The sequence below is a fragment of the Dermacentor andersoni genome, chromosome 1, assembly GCF_023375885.2.
Source record: "Dermacentor andersoni chromosome 1, qqDerAnde1_hic_scaffold, whole genome shotgun sequence".
In the NCBI taxonomy this organism is placed as follows: Eukaryota; Metazoa; Arthropoda; class Arachnida; order Ixodida; family Ixodidae; genus Dermacentor; species Dermacentor andersoni.
The window spans coordinates 140,148,441-140,159,349 of record NC_092814.1 but is presented as its reverse complement, the minus strand read 5'-3'; positions in this window follow the sequence as shown (position 1 = coordinate 140,159,349).

Below are 10,909 nucleotides of genomic sequence, written 5' to 3'. Positions count from 1 at the left end.
GCCAGTTCATCGATGCTTATCCTCCGTTCTTGTCTCATCAGTTCATCAACCTTTGCAATTTTGTTAAGGGGGATTTCACGATGGAATTTAGCCCCGTTTTGGATCGTCTTTGCAATTTTCACGTCCGTCTTTGAACCGTTTGCTCCAACGCTTCACAGTGACCAATGAAATGCGATGTTCAACGTACACGGCAGCCATGCGGCGTCTAATTTCTTTTTGCAAAATACCTTCCGCAGTCAAAAACTTCATGGAACCACACTGTTCAACTTTTGGAGTTTCCATTATGTCACGCAACTATGTTCAACCCAGTGTCTGAGAGCACTACAGAACCTTTATCCTTGCACCTGCGTGTCACTTTTGTAAATGAGACATCCCTCTCTTCTATGCATATGCCTCGCAGATAATGAACCGAACTATTATTGCGCGGGGTTGGTTGGCTCACTTTAATTCATTTGACTCGCCCTCGTACATTAGAAATGCGAAGATACAGCTCGATAAAAGGCAAAAAAGTATCATTGGAAAAAAAGTTCACTGCACGTATACACGAAACCTCGCAACAAGATGTTTAAATATACGTATAAATCTCCAATAAATCTGCGTATCTAAGAAAAAGTCAAGGTATATAATGTGTCAAGGCAAATAAACATGTTGCGCAATCACAGAATCCTAGATACCGCCCCCATTCCATCCACTCCCGCCGATGTATCGCGCGCGACGGAAGACGGCTTGCTTGCTCTCCGCTTTTCTCCTCTGCGCACACAAGACAGTCACCATCGTCGGCTAACCCATTCCAGCCCCCCCCCCCCCCTCCCCCTACGCTTTCACTCGCACATACAGCATGCGGCGCTCGGTAACATTGTTATCACTCTTGGTCTTTATACGAAACATGAGGGCGACGATGACGGCAGGAAAGCGACTGGAGTATCCATATAATTGCTATCGCCATAATATAATAAGAGTATCCCGCAGCTGAAGCGTCCCATGACCCATTACTTCCCGCAAAGGAAGAAGTAACAAAATCTAACTTTCACCATGCGACAATTCGCTGCGCCGCAACAATGTATTTTTTTTTTCCTTTTGTGGGGCGGGGGCACCGAAATAAAAATACGCAAAGGAAGATATGTTGGCCACAATCGAATACCTATATTGCGCACCTAATATGGCTACCGAAGAAATAAAAAAAAAAAACGTGAGATACTTGATGCACCAAGAACCATACGCATACTGCTCGGCATCCTAGACCGGCGAGACAACACTTTCTGGAGAGCTTGCGCTCAAGCGAGCGCGGTGAAATCCGTTGAGTCCTCACAATGATGGCGGCGAGTGACCATTGTTTCTTTTTCTAGTCTGCTAGCCAGAAAGCGTTCAAAACTCTGCCAGGCAAAAATACACTCAGCCAGAGCAAACCGAACGCGCACCGAAGTGCGCCGCTCGGTGGTCGAGGCAACACGAGAAAACCGTATGCAGTCTGGCTAGCTCTGGCAGCCCGCGGGTAGCGCAGCGAGAACAAAAAAAAAAATGAAGACGCTCAATGTGTCCTCGAAAATAAAAGTAAAAGTAGAAAAAATAAATAAGAACGTAGTTACCTTGGCTGGCTTTAGTGTCTTGACGTGGATGCTTTGGCAAAGGTGAAAAAAAATTTTTGATATTTTTTTATGTGACCTGACGGCACAAATGAACGAACACAACGTTTCGTCTCATCGAACCTCGCTGCGTGCTTTGTCAACTTGTCTAATAGTGTGCTGATTTGGCTTGTCTCGTATGTTCCGATGTAAGACTTTAGAATAGTCAATACACCTTTGGTGTCAAATGCTTATAACAACATTAAACCCACAATGTTCCGAAATTGAAAATCAAAACCACAACTTTGGAAATGACAACGCACCTTTCACATCAAAAGTTTATGAGATTTATACCCATAAAGTTTTGGAATTGATATCCACGCGCTCTGTAGATTCCGCGACGAGCGCGTTTGTCATCAAAACGCCCTTGAAACTTTGTGCTCGTATGGGGCTAATTGGCGTTATGTGACTCCCGGTACATGGGCGTTGCCGCGAAATCCAGCCCGAGTTCGCAATGTTTACGGTGAAGTGTCTTTTAGAGCATGAAAAAGACGTTCTAGACAAAATACAGAATGATTTCCGGCGCCGGGGGTTGCTTTGGTCGGCGGTGCATGGACAGCACGAAAAAATTTCGGGGGGGGGGCTGAAGCCCCATAAGCCCCCCCCCCCCCCCCCCCCTGGCTACGCCCCTGCCCAGAAAGCAGCTTCGCTGCAAATGAACGTGTCGTACTAACACTGCGTACGCCAAGGCGGCGTAGAGCACGATTACTCGCAAGCTCTAGTGTGGGTAAGGCCGAAATGGACATCCTTCACGTGAGCAATACACGTAACTATTCGCACGGTGACGTGAAAAGTCTTCGCCTATTTGTTAAAGCAAGGTCATGGCAGTGTCCTAAACTAAAGTAACAAGATAAAACAAAATTTTTCAATGTATTAAAGACAATTAGATTTCTACAGCTGCCGGGATGAATATACGGCCTATTATCTCGGAAACAGAATTGTCACGCTGAAAGCTGTTAACAATACTTGATGCAGGATTCTTGGCCTGTGTCTTAGGTACACCAATAATGTTAATCATCATCGCGTTTATCTCGCAAAAAAATCCCAAATAATTTCTTGTCCCCACCTTATATCAAGGTTGATCCACAGAGGAATGAAGGAGTGGAGGTGCGAGTCTCGGCCTATAGCCCTCTTCCCCACGATCCCTCCCAGAAATTCTGACAGATGACTTAGTTTAGACATATGTTGCACTGACAAAATTGAAATGCAATGAGCATGTATTGATACATGATGGTGTAGCGACCGTCCGTCACTTCGTTGTCCCCGTATCTCGGAAATGCAGTTTGCCTTGCCGTGGGGCTCATTGCCCCTTGCTATGGAAATCCAGTTTACCTCGCTGTGGCACGCCGTAGGGATCATTGCCCCCAGATAGCATTTTAACGTTAGATGGGGCTTTCTTATGTTTGTGTCTCAACAGGCATACTTTTCTGAAGGATGAGGCGCAAGTGTTATGTGATCATTCCAGGATAGTGTATTGTTAAGGGTCACTCCCAGGTATTTATAGCTAGTGACTTCATGAAGAAGTGATGGACCTAACTTATATGTATAAGGCAAGGGTGATTTCTTATGTGTCATTCGCAGTAGTACGCTTTTATCTGTGTTAAGTGTCATTCCCCAGCACCTGCACCATGCAAGAATATTATTTAAACTACAACATAAACTAGCTTTATCATGGAGAGAAACAATACCTTTAAAAAGCAAACAATCATCGGCAAATAATCGAATCTGTAGACCACCTTCAACCGTGTTAACAATATCATTAATATATAGAACAAAAAGAAGAGGACCGAGCACACTGCCCTGGGGAACACCCAATGTGGCCGGAAGACAGCCCGATTTTTCGCCATTTATCTCAACGAATTGTTTCCGTTGAGACAAATGAGCAGAAATCCAGGAGATAAACATCTGAGGGATTCATGCATTTTCAAGTTTTAGAATTAATTTATCATGACGGACCGTATCGAAAGCCTTACGGAAGTCAAGGAAAATTATGTCTATTTGTCCGTTCTTGTCAAGGGTTGATGCAAAGGAATGAACTACAGTGACCAGCTGTGTGACAGTCGAATACCCTCTTCTGAACCCGTGCTGAAAGTTAGTTAAAATTGAATGCTTTTCTAGATATGTGTTTATGCTTTTTGCTATGATATGTTCGATGAGTTTGCAGCATGATGACGTTAAAGAAATAGGACGGTAATTTTCTACAAGCAAACGGTCTCCCTTTTTATGAATTGGTGCTATTGGCGCTGTTCTCCAGTCATTCGGTAATTCAGACGAGGATAATAAAGCATGGAATATTATAACAAGAAACTCTGATAAGGTTACAGCATATCTACAGAGAAACAAATTAGGGATATTATCATGCCTAATTGAACATATCGGTTATAGGTTCAGCACCATAGAGAGTGCACCAGCATACGATATAAAATTCACATCAAACGGTTGGTACACTGGGCAGCTACGTGAAGAATCACTGGGGTTTGAGAAGACACTGACAAAACATAAAGTGATGAGCAAGTTCACCCTTCTCCGTAACCATCTGTCCATTTATTGTCATTTGGGATATTGGTTTCTTCTTCTCAACAATGTAATTCCAAAATTTACTTGGATCGTTTATAATAAAATTAAGCTGAGATGAGTTAAAATAATAATCCTTTGATCTACGCACGGCAAGTGCAAGCTTGTCTTGTACTTCAGATATTAAGTTTCCCTTCGTACGGGCCTTTTTTAATCTCTTAATTTTACGTTTCATATGAATCATGTTGCGATTGATTCATGGTGTTTGCTAGTAAATTTGTTTTTTCTTATTTGGTATGAATTTATCAAGGCAAAAATGATACATGTCCTTAAAGCGGGTCCAAAGTCAGCATTATTTTCGTCACAATCAGATAATTTTCAAGTAATCAATCACGGATACGTCGTTCGTGCGAGAATAATCTTTGACAAAATGGACAGATGATATTTTAGTTTTAGCACAGGAAACAAGCTGTAAGCAAACACAAACAAGATAGTGTTCAGACAGCCCCTGTTCGATCTCCACCGCGAATTCAGCGAATTTCCGAGCTAAGAAAACAAGGTTCAAAACTGAAGATGAATAATATTGCACACGTGTCGGCTCAAGAACAACTTGTCTGAGATCATGTGTTAACATGATATCAAAGAGTACATGAATATCCTGACTGTGATGTGGCCCAGGCTGAAGGCGCATCCAGTCTACACCGGCCAAATTAAAATCACCTAGTAGAATAATCTTACTGTGTAAATATTTATTCACGCAAGACCGTAATTCATGCAAAAATTCAGGAGGGGAGTCAGGAGGCCTGTAGACTGCGAATATAACGAGGGTGTAACCCCAAAGAGATACCTTAATGCATAAACATTCCAACGTAGGTATTCTGTCAGGATCTTTAATTAGGACCGCCACACCTCCTCCCCTAGAAGACCTATCCACACGATAAACACTATAGGAGGGATGAAAGATGTCTTGGTCGTTAGTATCCTCGCGAAGCCAAGTTTCGGTAATAACAGTAATGTGAGGGTCGTGTTGAAGCAACAGTATTTCTAAGGAATCTTCTTTATTTGCAATACTTATAGCATTAATATTTAATAATCGTAGTTGCTTATTCCTTGAAGGTTCATTATTTCACGACTGTGTTTGCCGAGAGCGACTATCTGCAACCCGTACCCATTTGTTTTGCGATTCCTCCCAAAAGAAAACATGCCTGTCTACTTTGAGCTTGTCGTGTATAAGTGACAACTCCTTTCCTTGAAATTTATCATTTCTTGCACTTTCCCACAGAAGCTTGCGCTTCTTTAAGGTAGATTGTGAGTAGTCGTTCTGGATGAAAATACAATACTAGTTCCCTTCAGTTTTTTTGCCTTTTTCAGTATTTCTTTCTTTTCATTAAAATTCTGAAGATACAAAATAACTGGTCGCTTGTAACCTTGTTTACCTATTCCGTGAATCCGACTGATAGAATCACACTGTACATACGATTTTTCATTAAATACATCCTTAACAACTTTATCTTTGAGTGCAAATATGTAAATACTAATTTCACTGCGACAAATGCGGGTTAGCTGGAACGAGAAACATTTTAAATGGGTCAAGTGAGTGTTACCATTAAGTTTGCCGTAAGTATACTTCAAACCCGTGTCTTTTGCATAGCCAAAAGAAAAAAAAAACGCAACAATACCTTGATTTGGGCGAGTTGACTCATCTTGACGGTTTTCATAAATAAGCGCTAAAGACGAAGTCGAAGGAACACTTATGACAGGACTGGCGACAGTGCTGTCGTATGTGTTCCTCCGACTTCGTCTTCGTCTTTAGTGCTTTTTTATGAAAACTGTAAAAAAAAAAACGCGTCGTTATCCATAAAAAAGCCCGTCTCACAGTAAAACTAATCTTGTTCCATACAGGATGGTTGAAACGTTGATTTTGTTGCAGCCTGTTTGAAACGATATGCAGGATGTCCCAACTCTAACGCACCAAGATTTAAATATATGCAGCTGCCACGTAGCTGAACCGAAAGAAGGTAATGCTGTTTGCCGTCGCTTGGAGTTACTCAGATTATTTTTCTTTCATTCCGCCTGATTGAGTAGTGGGTCTTAATTAATTAACCAACTTCTCAATTATTATATTTAGATGGAAAGTGTCAATGACAAAATTGTAGAGCAACATGGAAAACTCTCGATACAGGTTACTGTTGCTCAATAGGTGCTACATAAAACTGTTTTTCCGAGCGCACCACGTGTACGCTTGTATTGAGCGCGTGTACCAAGCGTACCATATGTGCCACGTATTGACCAACAGAAAGCTGTATCGGAAGCTTCTCATGTTGCTCTACAATTTTTTTCATTCACCCTTTTGATCTAATTATAAAAATTCAGAATATATTAATTAATAACGACTAATTCTGCAATTCAGTGGAATGTAAAGAAATATTGTGTATCCGCAAGCGACGGAAAAGAATATTACCTTGGTTCTGTCCAGCTACGTTGCATTTGCATATTTTTATGCCTTGGTGCATAGTATCTGGTACACCCTGTGTAGAGATTGCAATGGTGCAGCGTTGTTTTCAGGAACAACTTTGTTATCCTATTTATTCTGTGCACATATGTTTTCAAAACGTTCTCATTTCTATGCGCGTGAACGCACGTATAGTTGTTCATGCACTAGTGTAGTATGTATCCCTTCTTTTCGAAATTTAATTTCTTTCTTCTGTTTATTACTCCAAGCAGTTTATTAGCATACCAACTGCATGGTTAGGTGAACATAGCCATATACTAACCCATCCATTGAACTTCCGCTCTTTTTACTGCACACGAGCATATTTTGCACACTGCTCTCTTTAACTAAGCAGGCCACGGCGAAACATGCCAATGAGAAGCAGTTTGCCAACTTAATGCCAGCCGCTTCCTAACGACAACATGCGCAACGAAGTGCGCCCGTTCTACCGAGAAAGAAGCAGGTATGGGAGTGCGCTCAGCGTAATGACACTTTTGGGCACTTACGGAGATAAGTGTTGCGTCTTGAGAAAAAAAACAGATGACATGCCACCGAGCGCAGTTAGATCCTTTCTGCAGAATAAGCTCTGAGAAGTAGATGGCATAGCGATGCTTTTTGGTTGGTGTGTTCTTCGTCTTGTCCGCGGTGCAAAAAGAAGCGAAAACGAAAATGACGCAGTTTTGCCTGAAAAGCGAAGCATCAATTTTGATAGCAAATTAGTAGCTATGCGATGTAAGGATAGTAGATTCATTGGCCGTATAAACTTGTAAACAATCGCTTACTAATTAAATTAACGAAAATCGTATCACGTGCACATAAGCAATCATGAACATATCTCAATCGACGACCTCGCATATCCACTGTCAAAACGGTGGAATGAGAAAGCGTGGCAGCAGCAGCGAGCGAATTGACCTTCGTGCTGCCTCTCGCTTCAACACAAACTAAGCGGCGAGAATACAGCGCAAACGGAGCTATGAGCACTCGGCACACTTGGTCCCCATCGCAGATCGCTTTCAATATAGGGCCCACGCGGCCGCGCCACACGCAACCGCCGCCGGAGTAGAACGCCTTCTCTTCCCTCCAGTATCTTTTGCGCGCGAGATTTGGGCCGGATTCTGAAATGCTCCTAACCTTAGGCCGTTTCCCTACCTTCCGCAAGAAGCCCTCCATGCTACCTAAACGTTAGGCGCCCTCGGAAGTCCACCGCGAATTCTAAAAGCTTCCTGTCGCCATCCCTGCGGGAGGAGCGCCTCTCCAAAGGAAGTGTAACGTTATAGGTTACTGGTTTCGACATTACTTATTAAAAATAGTAAAATACTTGTAATTCATTGCCAAGCTAAAGTGCCGTCACTGTTAAAATTGCATTTCTACTTCTATACCGGGGCTTAAATTCCATTTGTTTGGCTAATAACGTAAAAATAGTTCAAAAATGATGCATATGGTAGCAAAGCAAACTCAGTCTAGCAACACTGGCAGCATCTGACTTCGGTTGGTCAGGCATCACTTTCTTCTTCTTTTTTTGCGTGCGTTTTCTTTCGTGTGTGTGTTTATTTGCCATGCCGGGCAAAGCTTATTTCACGGAGGAAGAAAAAGACCTGTTGACGGAACTTTCGCACAGGTACAGCAATGTGATTGAAAGCAAGAAAACAGACCCTGTGTGGCTGAATGCGAAGGCGAAAGCGTGGGAGCGGCTGTGCACAGAATACAATACCATGCAGCACATGCGCCGACGCGAAGTGAAACAACTAAAGAAACTGTGGGATAACCTGAAACAAAAACTGAAAACAGCAAAGGCGCAGTAGATCAGAGATGTCATGGCCGCAGGTACGCTTTCGTCTTTGTTTCCCCTAAACATTGCAAATATTCTTTCCGCCTGAAAGCTTGAAAATATGTATCGTAACGTATTTCAGGCGGCGCACCGCCGCCTGAGCCGCTAGACGACAGGCTCGCCCGAGTCGAGGCGCTCGTGCCACACGTGGCAGTGCGAGTGCCAAACCCATTTGACAGTGACAGGCCGTCGCAGACGCCAGCCAGTGAGTCCATTACAGACATTATCGGCAGCACGATACATGATACCGATGCACGGTACCACGACAGCGACGATGGTAAGTGGAGTATAGTTTCTACCACTACTACAACTGTTTTTGTAGTTTTGTGGCTACCTTGGCGTGCCTCACCGCTCAAGATGTGCAGTAATTGCTTGAGCGCTGCTCACGGGCCATTGCAATGCGATAATAGCCCAAACACTTGCTGGCCTCGCTGCCCAACGTCATCATCATAAAGCACTAGAAAATTTGCGGTTGTACCACATGTCACGTGTACTGTAACGTATTAATATCAGTGTAATTACCTGTTGCTGGTATAATTGTGACGCACATTTTCCGCTCATGGAGGAGGCGTTGCGTAATCAATACATGACCGGATAATGTAAAAAAAAAAACAGCCTATTCCTATGCATATTACTCTGATATTTGGCTACTTTCCCGAAGGCGCATTGCTGTGCTTCCAGGAACATAGGCAACCGATTCCACTTTTTATGCAGCAGTAGTGCCACTATATGGTTAGGCAAAATCCTTATGCCTCTTCTGAATGCAGGTATTCAAAGCTACCATTGCAACGCAGCCTCAAGAGCTTGTGTTCAACTGTAGAGCATGCACAGAGTCTACATCATGCATTATGTGCTATGTGACGTAGTACATAAAGGCAGTAGAGTGTAGTCGTGCACTGCAATAATTGCTGCCATTCTTTCTTCTGGACAAAGTAAAGTGGCATGACTAGGTTTGTTCTCGTGGTTAAGCGTTTATTTGTTTTGTTCGAAAACATTGTGAAACTTTTATCAACACTCTTACTTGCCGAGTTCGTGATGAACAGTAACCTTAGCCAGTCAGTAAATGGGTTTGCTGAGGCTACAACACAGCAGAGCTCGCCAGCACCTCCTCTCAGTAGTGGTGGGCTGCCTGCAGAAACGGTAACCTCAAGGCCATCGCGCAGCTAAAACAGAGAAGAAGCTTTCATGGACCAAGGTTCAGGAGCTGAGCCAGTTGTCCGCCGCCGCCAAGGTGGCCGTCTTGCTGCTGTCGACACAGCATTGTCCACGGAGCTGGAGGCTCGCCTTCGTGCTGCAGACGACGAGAGAAATCAAAAAAGTATTGAGCACTAGGCAAAGATGAAAATGATAGAAGGCGAACATGCCTTGAAAATGCAGCAATATGCTGGCGAACAGCGCAAACGGAGTACGCTGCACGTAATAAAGGTGCGTGTTTTAAAAGCTAAAAACAGGGTTCAAAACCTCAAACAAGCAATTCTAGCAAAGCAGCTTGAACTCCGCAGGCCAGGAGGCATTAGTGAACGTGACCTCGTATAATCAAGCCATTCTCCTCAGAGGCCTTCTGTCTCTCTCTCTCTGTGCGTGCGTGCGTGCGTGTGCGTACTTCTGTGTACGAGTTAAATGTACGGCAGTGAAGAGAAACGCGAATAGCGGTGCAGTCATTTCTAGCAGGTTTAGGGGATAAGGGCCACTCACCTGCACATTTATGGAGAATACCCCATTCCTATTTCGGAAGACTTCTGCGTGTCTCCACCGGCACTTGTAATGGGTATATGAGTACAATCGATGCACCCAGTAACCTCAGGGAATCCTCCGATGAAATAGAACCTGGTCATGATTAACCTCGCTTCACTGGCGTTGGGCAACCGAACGTACTTGGGATGCAGACGTAGGCATATCAGCTGGTTCACCTCCCAAATACATCGGCACACAAAGGGTTGGGATGCACACACAAGGTTGCCTACAACAGTTTGCACGGCACCCATTCCGTGAAAACGCAGTGCGATGAGGACCTTCAAAAAAGCAGGAAGCGGCATTCCTCTGTTGTCAGTGTTACAATGCAGTTGCATCTCTGCCAGTATGGCTGTAACAGCTCGTTTGAAAAAACGATACCGGGCTAGAAAGTCCACTTCGATGTAGTATTCCAGTGCCTTCTGCCTGTCAATCAGATGCCGGGCTGGAGTCAAAGGCGGAGGCTTGTACACAGTCCCGTAAATAAGTTTATTCGCACGTCGTATGAACCGTGCATAGCTTTCGAAGTTATCGTCTTCGGACAAATATCGCAAGGCCGTCATTCTCGCCGCTCGCTTTTCACAGAGTCGCAATAAGGAATGGTACAAAACGCAGCCCGCGGAGCCAAACTGGAAGCCAATACACGGCGGCTGGCTACCGCGGCCTTGGCTGCGCACGGCACCTATCCTAGCCAGGCGTATCACGTACAAAGTCGTGCGGAGA